The sequence below is a fragment of the Aegilops tauschii genome, chromosome 7 (assembly GCF_002575655.3).
Source record: "Aegilops tauschii subsp. strangulata cultivar AL8/78 chromosome 7, Aet v6.0, whole genome shotgun sequence".
NCBI lineage: Eukaryota > Viridiplantae > Streptophyta > Magnoliopsida > Poales > Poaceae > Aegilops > Aegilops tauschii.
The window spans coordinates 494511410-494521722 of NC_053041.3; positions in this window are offsets into that span (position 1 = coordinate 494511410).

A 10313-nucleotide genomic window follows, 5' to 3' on the forward strand; every position below is an offset into this window, starting at 1 on the left:
AACGCCTTGTTGTGTTCGAAGGTGGCAACCACTCCTCCCAGTCCTCGGCCAACGTCGTCTCCCGTGGCCGTGGTGGTTTCGGCCGAGGTGGAGGTGGCCGCGGCAATGGTGGTCGCGGCAACGGAGGAGGTGGACGCGGCAACAGAGGCCGTGGAAATGGAGGCCACGGCAACGGCAACGGAAACGGAGGAGTTGATGATCTTCCTAAAGTCACTTGCCAAATCGGCAAGAGGCAAAACCACACCGCCCTCAAATGCTAGCGCCGCCTCGACATCTCCTTCACCAAGAATGACAAGAGCGCAGGGTCGGCCACCACCTCTTCCTACGGGGTGGACACAAATTGATACCTTGATACAGGGGCTACCGATCACATCACCAGCGAGCTTGACAAGCTGACGGTTCGCAACAAGTACAACGGCAATGAACAAGTCCACACTGCAAAACGGAGAAGGTATGGAAATTAGTCATATTGGTCAATCTACTGTTCGTACTCCAACTCGTGATCTTCATCTAAAAGACATCTTGCATGTACCTGATGCCACCAAAAATCTAATTTCCGCTCATCGTTTGTCCACTGATAATCACACCTATCTCGAAGTTCACCCAAATTTCTTTTTTGTTAAGGAACAGGGAACAAGGAAAACCCTTCTCTGGGGCAGATGTAGACGTGGTCTCTACCCCCTTTCATCGGCTCCTTTGAGTTCAAGCAATCAAGTTTTTGGCGTCAATAAACTGGTGGCATAGCCGGCTAGGACACCCTTCATCCACCATAGTGCGTCATGTCCTTAGCCAAAACAACATTCCTTTCTCAAGTAGTGAATTGAATAAAGAAGGTGTTTGTGATGCATGCCAAATGGGCAAAAGTCACCAACTTCCTTACCCTAGTTCGATGAGTGTTTCCAAAGCTCCTTTAGAGCAAGTTTTTTTCCGATGTATGGGGGCCTGCCCGTGATTCTATCAATAAGAAAAACTATTATGTCTCATTTATTGATGATTACAGTAAATTCACATGGATATATCTCCTTAAACACCGATCTGAAGTGTTCAAAGTTTTTCATGAGTTTCAAACTCTTGTTGAAAGGTTATTCAATAAGAAAATCATCACTATGCAAACAGATTGGGGTGGCGAGTATGAGCGCCTTAATTCCTTCTTTCTCCAGTTAGGAATTACTCACCATGTCTCCTGTCCGCATGCTCACCAGTAGAACGGATCAGCTGAAAGGAAACATCGACATATTGTTGATGTAGGCCTCTCCCTCTTAGCTCATTCTTCTATGCCCTTGAAATTCTAGGATGAAGCTTTTCTTTCGACCACATATCTGACAAACCGCACCCCTAGCAAAGTGATCAATTTTTAAACTCCATTAGCTCGTTTGTTTCAAGAGAAACCGAATTACCATTCACTTCGCATTTTTGGATGTGCCTGTTAGCCAAAACTCGTCCATACAATTCCAAAAAATTAGCCTTCCGTTCTAAACAGTGTGTATTCCTTGGATACAACAACCTTCACAAAGGTTTTAAGTGTCTAGATGTTGCTGTTGGACGCGTTTATATATCTCGTGATGTCATATTTGATGAGACAATTTTTCCCTTTGCATCCTTAAACCCGAATGCAGGCAACCCTCTTCGTTCCGAAGTATTGTTGCTTCGTGAAACATCTCTCTCTGAACCTATTGATCACGAGGGCGAACTTGTAGTTGATCAATAGACTAATTTTCGTACTAATTCTAGAGAAAATCCCGCTATTATTCATCATTTTATGCAGTCACAACAAGACAAAGATAGCGTCGAGCACGACGAGGATCCAGGTGCTGCGGCAACTGATCCCGAGGCAGCGACAGGCGCAGACGGCACGACAGCAGTAGGCACAGGCGGCCCAGGCGGCGAATCTGTCTCGGGCTCACCAACTCCACCCAGGGAGCGCCGTGCGTCGCGGGCTGGCCCGCAAAATCCTGCCTCCCCTGGCGGGCCAACAGCCGGAGGACACGTTGTGCAGGATGGGCCGCATGAACCCGCGCGGCGATCGTCTCCTCTCGCTGGCTGTCACGTGGACGAGTCCCATGCAGGAGCAGCGTGTGGCGCGTCTCGCGCGGTTCCTGAACGACAGGACGCGCGATCCTCTGCCGCTGACAGCGGATCTGTCACGGGATCCCGTGCCGCTGCTCCCTCCTCTACGAGATCGTCTGTGGCACACCCTGTTGCAGCATCTGGTGTGCCAACCCGAGTAACCAGATCACAACATGGTATTGTGAAACCTCAAATACGTACAGACGGTACGGTCAGGTATGACAAGTTAAAACTGTTGGAAATATGAGCAATTTACCAAATAATTTTGCTAACGGAAATACTAGATAAAGCATGACTAATATAGCAGAGATAAAGTAAGTCATGCAATCTGACAGAGTGAAGGTAAATAGCATCTGCATATACGAACTTGAACTAAACACATCTAGAACAGACACTAGATGAAGTTGCATATATGAAGTAGAACCTATCATATGTAGGGCAGAAACTAGAGCAAAGAACTGTGTCATGACATCTAACAGAAAGAGCAAGAACACGTACGGGACAGTAGCAGCAGAAGCACTGGACTTGGGGTCGACATCCTCTCCAGCCATGTCGTTGCTGAGGTAGTCGACGTCGGGGAAGAAGTCATCGTCAAGGAAGTAGTCGTCGGAGTCCGTAATGAAGAAGCCAGTAGTCGCGCGGAGCGCTCCCCAAAAACCTTATCACCCTTCTCCCGTACAGGACTCAAAAGGTGCGGTTCTGGAGGCCTACTGTCCCGACCTGTGGTGCACGCCGCAATCTGGGATGAGGAAGATCGTAGCAGTAGCTCAGTGGTCAGGAACTTGGAGGCGAGAGAGTTGTGCTGTTCTGGTGTGTCTCTCTGGGAGGAGCGACCTCCCTTTTATAGGCACAGGAGAGGGACGCGAACAGGCTGCGACGGGAGGTGAAGCAATGGAGGGAGACGAAGCGAACAGGCAGCGGCCGAAGAGGCGCGCCGTTCAAATTCAGTGTCCACTACAGAAAACGTTTCAGCTCCCACGTGACCTTTCGTATACCCGCCGCGCGTGGCAAAAACTTAGACATCGGCTCGGCTCACTCCCGCAACCCGCGGCGCGTCGCGTTGTGACGAGGCGTGGCGTGGCGTGGCATGGCGAGGCGGGCGGCGGAGGAGGAGCGCGCGTGGATGTCCCTCTTGTTCTCATGCTCATACATGTGGGGAAAGAACCTCCCTTATAAAGAGGTCCGACTCCCTCTAAACTAGCAATGTGGGACTAAACTTTAGTAGTGTCCCTTGCCTTGCACGAATGGGCTAAGTGGGCCTCTAAGATTTATTAGGAATTTCTGAAATTGTTATTGGGCTAGGCCCATAAATAGATAAAATTCCAGCAATCCCCCACCAGATCCTAGAGCCACATAGAATTTGCCTTTAGTTCCAAAACACTGTTTTATATACCGGTACTGCAGTGGAGACTGTTAAGTTGAACTTCCACCTAGAACTATATGCTAGACTAGTAAGCAACTTGAACAGTGGACTGGGCCTTGAACTGCAAGTTTTCTGCGAATCTAGCTTCACATAAAGCCTTGACCGATACGTGGCTACCGTGGGTCTTCCCCGCGGGTGGAGCTTATGCGTCATACTCCGAGACCTTTCATGAGTTTACTAGAGAGAACCCTACTCTCATAGATTGCGACGTTTAACAATCAGACTCATATAGGTGTGTTCTTCAAAAGATGTTCTGCAGGACAACATCTCTGCTTAAATGAGCCACTTAGAACACATTAAGATATACATCAACCTGCCATACAGTTTTAGGAGAGTATTGCATCTTCATGGAGTGGTATTGTTAATAGTAAGGATACTCTCCTCTCAGTTGATCAACAGCTTGTCTTCCACATCTAATTCACGGGATCTCCGATCACAAAGAATAGGTTACCACTGTGAACAACTCATATTGTGGGTCTTATACCCATCTCCCTCGATGCATTATCTATCACATTACGTGATAGACCCTTAGTAAAAGGATCTGCCAGATTTTTAGACATTTGGATATAATCCAATGCAATAACTCTGGAGTTTCTCATTTTCCTAACAGACTTTAACCTTCTCTGAACGTGTCTTGATGACTTCATGTTATCCTTTGAGCTGCTCACTTTCGTGATCACAGTTTGATTGTCGCAGTTCATAAGGATACCCGGTACAGGTTTCTCAACAACCGGCAAGTCATTCAAGAGCCGACGAAGCCAATCTGCTTCGACCGTAGCTGTATCTAGTGCTGTGAGTTCTGCTTCCATTGTTGACCTCGTTAAGATGGTCTGCTTGCAAGACTTCCAAGAAACAGCGCCACCTCCATGAGTGAATACATAACCGCTCATGGCCTTTATCTCATCAGCATCTGAGATCCAGTTTGAGTCACTATACCCTTCAAGCACCTTTGGGTGCCTAGTGTAGTGAATTCCATAATTCGCAGTGCCTTTCAAATAATGCAAAACTCTCTCTAGAGCTTTCCAATGCACATCTCCTGGTTTTGAGACAAACCGACTCAGTTTGCTAACAGCAAAAGAGATGTCAGGTCTTGTAGCACTGGCTAAGTACATAAGCGAGCCAATAATCTGAGGATATTTCAATTGATCTCTAGCAATTCTTCGATTCTTTTGAAGTAACACACTCGCATCATATGGTGTTGGAGAGGGCTTGCAGTCACTATAGCCAAAGCGACTCAAGATCTTTTCCACATAGTGAGATTGAAGCAATGTAATCCCACCATCATCGTCTGTCAACAACTTGATGTTCAAAATGACATCAGCCACTCCTAAATCCTTCATCTCAAAACAACGAGATAGGAAATCCTTGACCTCCTTAATAACATTCAGATTTGTTCCGAAAATCAGTATGTCATCAACATACAAGCAAAGAATAACTCCTTCGCCCCCACCATGGCGATAGTACACACATTTATCAGCTTCGTTTACAACGAAGCCTGCAGCGGTTAAAGTTCTTTCAAACTTCTCATGCCACTGTTTGGGTGCTTGCTTGAGTCCATACAAAGACTTCAGCAACTTGCACACTTTTCCTTCCTGACCATCTAGTACAAACCCATCTGGTTGTTCCATATAAATTTCCTCGTCCAACTCTCCATTTAGGAAAGCAGTCTTAACATCCATTTGATGAATGAGAAGACCATGTGAGGCAGCTAGTGAAAATAGAACTCGAATAGTGGTCAGTCGAGCCACAGGTGAGTAAGTATCAAAGAAGTCTTCACCTTCCTTTTGGGTATATCCCTTAGCCACGAGCCGAGCCTTGTACTTTTCAATAGTACCATTAGGCCTAAGCTTCTTCTTGAATACCCATTTGCATCCTATAGGTTTGCACCCATAAGGACAATCAGTTATCTCCCAAGTTTCATTCGCCAAGATGGAATCCATCTCGCTACGAACCGCTTCCTTCCAGTAGTCAGCATCTTTAGATGCATAGGCCTCTGAAATAGAACTGGGAGTGTCCTCTATGAGATACACAAGAAAATCATCACCAAAGGACTTTGCAATCCTCTGTCTCTTGCTCCTAGTAGGAACTTCATTGTTCTCCTCCACAGAATTTTCAAAGTGTTCCATCGAAATGGAAGGTTCGGTAATTGTAACTAGTTCCTGATTCGATGAACTAGGCATCTCCTGATTAGACGAGGTAGACATATCCTTCATGGGAAAGATATCTTCAAAGAAAGTCGCATCATTCGACTCCATGATCGTACCGACATGCATGTCAGGTACCTCAGATTTTACAACCAAGAATCTATAGCCAATGCTATGAAAAGCATATCCCAGGAAAACACAATCCACAGTCTTTGGTCCAAGCTTCCGCTTCTTTGGAATTGGAACATTGACTTTCGCCAAACAACCCCATGTTCGCAGATAAGAGAGTTTTAACCTTTTCTTCTCCCATTCCTCAAATGGAGTTATCTCTTTGTTCTTTGTGGGGACTCGGTTTAGGACATGACATGCCGTCAATATCGCCTCCCCCCACCATGCCTTGGAGAGACCCGATGTGTCTAACATGGCGTTAACCAAATCAGTTAGACTACGGTTCTTTCTTTCGGCCACCCCATTTGACTGAGGTGAGTAGGGGGGCGTCCTCTCATGGATTATACCATGTTCCGCACAAAAAGCATCAAATTCATTGGAAAAATACTCTCCACCACGATCGGACCTAAGCCTCTTGATTTTTCGATCAAGTTGGTTTTCCACTTCAGCTTTATAGATCTTGAAAAAGTTCAAAGCCTCATCCTTAGATTTCAGAAGATACACACGACAGTACCTAGTGGAGTCGTCGATTAATGTCATGAAATATTTCTTTCCACCTTTTTGTCAAAACACCATTCATTTCACATAGATCTGAATGTATGAGCTCGAGTGGTGCAAGATTTCTCGTTTCCGCAGTCGTGTGAGACTTACGAGGTTGCTTAGCTTGCACACACACTTGACACTTAGATCCCTTGACAGTGGTGAAACTAGGGATTAAGTTCAACTTCGCTAGTCGCGACATGCAACCAAAGTTAACATTACAAAGACGTGAATGCCACACATTTGATTCACTATTGTTGCAAATATGATTAACAACTTTATTGCAAACGTCTGATAAGGATAAACGAAACAGGCCTCCTGACTCATAGCCTTTACCAACGAAGGTTCCATACTTGGATATTACAAATTTATTCGACTCAAAGACAAGCTTGTAGCCATCTCTACACAGAAGAGATCCGCTAACAAGATTTTTATTGACGGAGGGGACATAATGCACGTTCTTCAGCCGCACGATCTTCCCCGAAGTAAACTTCAGATCGACCGTGCCAACACCACGAACAGAAGCACTTGAACCGTTGCCCATCAGCACGGTTGAAGTCCCTGCGGTCTGATAAGATGAAAACATGGAAATATCACCGCATACATGCACATTAGCACCCATGTCAATCAACCAATCAGGAGAATGACATACTGAAAGAATAGTGGGAAATATACCATACCCAGCATCCTTTATGTCAGTGTCTCCAATGACAACATTAGCGGTCTTGCCGCCTTTCCTAGGATGACGCTTGTCATAGCGATTAGGGCAACTAGGAGCCCAATGATCAGGATCCCCACACACATGACAAGCACCTTTCTTCTTGTCATTCTTCTTCTTGAAATTCGTGTGTTGCACAGCCTTGTTCTTCCCATCAAACTTTGCTTTACCATCAAACTTGCCCTTGTTCTTGAACTTGTGGGGCTGGAAGTTCTTCTTCTGTACCAGATTGGCACTAGATCCTCCCTCAATACCTCGAGCACGTGTGTCCTTTGCTCTCGCCTTTTCTTCCACATCAAGAGTGACAATGAGATCCGGAACGAAAAACTCCTGCCTCTTATGCTTCAGTAAGGTAGCAAAGTTCCTCCATGAAGGAGGAAGCTTATTGATGATACCTCCGGCAACAAACTTGTCCGGTAGCATACAACTGAAGTGCTCAAGTTCTCTAGCAAATGACTGTATCTCATGAGCTTGCTCAACCACGGAGCGCTCTTCAGTCATCCTGTAATCATAGAATTGCTCCATGATGTACAGCTTAGTGCCAGCATCCGAGACCCCAAACTTGGCCTCGAGTGCATCCCACATATCTTTTCCATTATCAATTGACGCATAAGCATCAACTACGTTCTCACCAAGAACACTCAAGAGAGCAGCCTTAAACAGAGTATCCATTTTCTGAAAAGCTTGTGCCTGTTGAGCATCAAGCTCTCCTTCAGGTTTGCCAAGAGTGGCGTCATAGCAACTAATGGTTTGAAACCATAAGACTGCTCTCACGCGCCACCTCTTATAGTGGATACCCTCAAACATAGGAGGTCTCATGGAAGCAGCACAACCACTTGGTGTAAATTGCCTATAATAAGGTTTTTGGATTGTTGGAAATATGAGCAATTTACCAAATAATTTTGCTAACGGAAATACTAGATAAAGCATGACTAATATAGCAAAGATAAAGTAAGTCATGCAATCTGACAGAGTGAAGGTAAATAGCATCTGCATATACGAACTTGAACTAAACACATCTAGAACAGACACTAGATGAAGTTGCATATATGAAGTAGAACCTATCATATGTAGGGCAGAAACTAGAGCAAAGAACTGTGTCATGACATCTAATAGAAAGAGCAAGAACACGTACGGGACAGCGGCAGCAGAAGCACTGGACTTGGGGTCGACATCCTCTCCAGCCATGTCGTTGCTGAGGTAGTCGACGTCGGGGAAGAAGTCGTCGTCGGGGAAGTAGTCGTCGGAGTCCGTGATGAAGAAGCCAGTAGTCGCGCGGAGCGCTCCCCAAAAACCTTATCACCCTTCTCCCGTACAGGACTCAAAAGGTGCGGTTCCGGAGGCCTACTATCCCGACCTGCAGTGCACGCCGCAATCCGGGATGAGGAAGATCGTAGCAGTAGCTCAGTGGTCAGGAACTTGGAGGCGAGAGAGTTGCGTTGTTCTGGTGTGTCTCTCTGGGAGGAGCGACCTCCCTTTTATAGGCACAGGAGAGGGACGCGAACAGGCTGCGACGGGAGGTGAAGCAACGGAGGGAGATGAAGCGAACAGGCAGCGGCCGAAGAGGCACGCCGTTCGAATTCAGTGTCCACTACAGAAAACGTTTCAGCTCTCGCGTGACCTTTCGTATACCCGTCGTGCGTGGCAAAAACTTAGACATCGGCTCGGCTCATTCCCGCAACCCGCGTCGCGTCGCGTCGCGTCGTGTCGAGGCGTGGCGTGGCGAGGCGGGTGACGGAGGAGGAGCGCGCGTGGATGTCCCTCTTGTTCTCATGCTCATACATGTGGGGAAAGAACCTCCCTTATAAAGAGGTCCGACTCCCTCTAAACTAGCAATGTGGGACTAAACTTTAGTAGTTTAGCAATGTGGGACTAAACTTTAGTAGTGTCTCTTGCCTTGCACGAATGGGCTAAGTGGGCCTCTAGGATTTATTAGGAATTTCTGAAATTGTTATTGGGCTAGGCCCATAAATAGATAAAATTCCAGCAAAAACCTCGTTTCGGAGGATTGACAATCACTGGTGAGCCAAGAAATTTGCAGGAAGCTTTAAATGACAGAAAATGGAAAATGGCTATGAATGATGAATATGATGCTCTTATTAGAAATAAGACTTGGCACCTAGTTCCACCAACAAAAAATAAAAATATTATTGATTGTAGGTGGGTCTATAGGATTAAGAGAAAGGCAGATGGTCAAATTGATAGATAAAAGGCAAGGTTAGTAGCAAAGGGTTTCTGTGTATTTTTTGGTCCCAACCTAATCTCTTGGAGTGCACGTAAACAGGCTACTGTTTCTAGATCAAGTACTGAGGCTGAGTATAAATCTTTGGCTAATGTTACTGCTGAGATTATTTGGGTCCAAACTCTTCTGCATGAACTTGGAGTTGCTCATTCACCAGTTGCTCGTCTTTGGTGTGACAACATTGGTGCCACATATTTGTCAGCAAATCCAGTATTTCATACAAGGACCAAACAAATAGAAGTTGATTATCATTTTGTTCGAGAAAGAGTAGCTAGCAAGCTACTGGATATTCGTTTTATTCACAGGTGATCAAATTGCAGATGGTTTTACTAAGGCCTTATCATGGCGAAAATTGGAAGACTTTAAGAGCAATCTCAACTTGATGAAGTTATGATTGATGGGGCGTGTTAGAAAGTATTGTACATGTATATACGGTATAACTATAAGCCGTATATACTTCTGGTAGGATCAGGTGTTGCGTGAGTTAACTTGTAATCAGGTGGTTAGGTAGTTAGGATTTATCCTCATCTTGTATAGCCTTTCTTGAGGATCAATCCAGCTCTACCAAACCACCAAACCCTGTAACCTATCGATCTCTATATAACACGCAGCGCGTCCCTGCTAGAGGCATACGCTTCAACCAATTCTTTCAAAGTAGAGGTACAATTTTTGAAACAGAATCTCAATAACCTAGTGCTCTTCAAAAGAATATTAACTGCGCTCTTTTTGGAAATTTCTACCACAGCTGCTAACAGACTGACAAAACAGGGTAAACAGAAAATGAAACGTGGAAACTTACTAGCGATCTGGTGATCTGTTCAACAGCTCCTCTTACCAAAGATCCGACGGCACGGTTGGGAGAAGCCCAGAGAGGGTTTGTGAGAGTGAATATTGACGCCGCGTTCAGTTTAGATGCGGAATCTGTTGCTGCAGGAGCTGTGACCAAGATATGACAAAGGTATGTTCGTTGCAGCGAGCTCCTGCAGGATTGCACATGCGGCGGATGCTCTA